Here is a 1,444-nt window from a genome sequence, read left to right as displayed (position 1 = left end):
TTTCATAATTCTGTGATTTAAGTTTAATGTTCAATTGTTCGTAATACTATTAAGTTATTTATAAGAAATGTTCAATTTGGCAATATTAATGGACTTAGTTGTCCAGTAGGTACTTAGCAAGAATCAAATTTGGAAAAACAAAAATTTTTATACGTAATTTAAACCTAGATTTTTAAAATTAAATTTATTGTGTAACTAAAAGAAACTGTCAATTAGTCTTGTTTTGACTAAGTGTCCCATTTAGCATGAATATTAGATTATCAATGGTAAATTGCTGAAAGATATGCAGGCACATCTGTATATCCTTGCTCTTTGCCTCATTTGGCGCCACAGTGGCTATGACTAGTTATAATCAATATATGTGTCTAGGAAAGTCGTTGACTGGCCTGAAAGGAAATTTCCAATACAATTACATACACTGTATAAAAAAATGTTATGAATAAAAGTGAATGACCCTAACTCGCGTATCGACGTAGTACGCAGACCCTAGATCTTTCTTAGGGACTAAGGATGACGATTTGTTAGAAAATTATTGTTAAAAATAAAAGTTAAATATACGTTAAATCATACGTCCTTCGACGGTAGGCAGCGACAGCGTCTTTCCACCTCCAACGATCGCTGAATACTTCTTCCAAAGCCACGTTTATTATAAAATATACAAATTAATGTTACAAAATATAAAACATTAAGAACTTATTATTTGTAGATTGACGGCCTCTGTGGCGCAGTGGTAGTAGGTACGCTTGTCTGTGACACCAGAGGTCCTGGGTTCGAATCCCGGCCAGGGCATGATGAGAAAAGAACTTTTTCTGTTTGGCCTGGGTCTTGGATGTTTATCCATATAAGTATTTATTATAAAAATATAGTATCGTTGAGTTAGTATCTCGTAACACAAGTCTCGAACTTACTTCGAGGCTAACTCAATCTGTGTGATTTGTCTCGTATATATTTATTTATTTATGTACTTTCATGTATTTGATTGTAAGTACTTACCTAAGAGCTACAGTACAAGGACGCTTGTAGGCTGTAACTTCCTTTGCGTGCAGGTTTTTCAATACTCAGTGTTATATTTGGACTATTTACTTCAAGTAGTTAACATCTCGATATTTTACTTATTATTTTTATCATAAGTGGACCAAGGGCAATGACGTCCACGGTTTTTAACATGTAATATGCATAAAATGTAGCCTTCTTAAACAATATAGCTTCATGTGGATCAGCATGCCAGTTAGGTGTATTCCTGTTTTAATGGCCTGCAATTAGATCTGGAGATAAAGTTACGGAAAGATTTTAAGAAGTCTTTGGTCCTAATGGGACGAAATGGGTAAACAAATTTAGAACTGACTTATCGCCCGCCTAATATCAATACCATTACACTTTAACCGTAAAACAGTACAGAAAAAGAATTTGGAATAGGATATATTATTCCGATGTCTATAGACAC

The sequence above is a fragment of the Amyelois transitella genome, chromosome 15, assembly GCF_032362555.1.
Source record: "Amyelois transitella isolate CPQ chromosome 15, ilAmyTran1.1, whole genome shotgun sequence".
In the NCBI taxonomy this organism is placed as follows: domain Eukaryota; kingdom Metazoa; phylum Arthropoda; class Insecta; order Lepidoptera; family Pyralidae; genus Amyelois; species Amyelois transitella.
This window is presented reverse-complemented; position numbering follows the sequence as displayed.